Source organism: Anomalospiza imberbis, chromosome 9 (assembly GCF_031753505.1).
Source record: "Anomalospiza imberbis isolate Cuckoo-Finch-1a 21T00152 chromosome 9, ASM3175350v1, whole genome shotgun sequence".
NCBI lineage: Eukaryota > Metazoa > Chordata > Aves > Passeriformes > Viduidae > Anomalospiza > Anomalospiza imberbis.
This window is the reverse complement of record NC_089689.1, coordinates 2,277,443-2,277,895: the sequence shown is the minus strand read 5'-3', so window position 1 is coordinate 2,277,895 and position 453 is coordinate 2,277,443.

Here is a 453-nt window from a genome sequence, read left to right as displayed (position 1 = left end):
GCCCGGCGGCCGCAGCGCCCTCAGCGGAGCGCCGGCCGCCATCTCGGGGGAGGGCGCGGCTCCCTGCGGGCACCCTCGGGATCGGGAGCCCGGGAATCGTCGGGGGTGGGGGGAACCCGTGAGCTCGAACAGCCCGGCCGCGCACCCAGCAGCGCCACTGGAACCGCTAAACCGCATCACCCAGCGCCAGGCCCGGACGCCTCGTAAACACCGCCGGGGATGGCGACTCCAGCCAGCACCTCCCTGGGCAGCCTGTTCCAATGCCTGACCGCCCTGACAGTGATTTTTTTTCCCCCCCTCATATCTAATCTGAACTCCCCTGTCTCAGCTGGGCCATTTCCTGTCGTTGTCCCAGCGCAGGCCCGGCAGAAGAGGCCGAGCCCAGCCGGCTGCCCCCTCCTGTCGGGTGGTTGCCGATAGCGATGAGCTCCCCGAGCTCCCCGAGCTGCACAG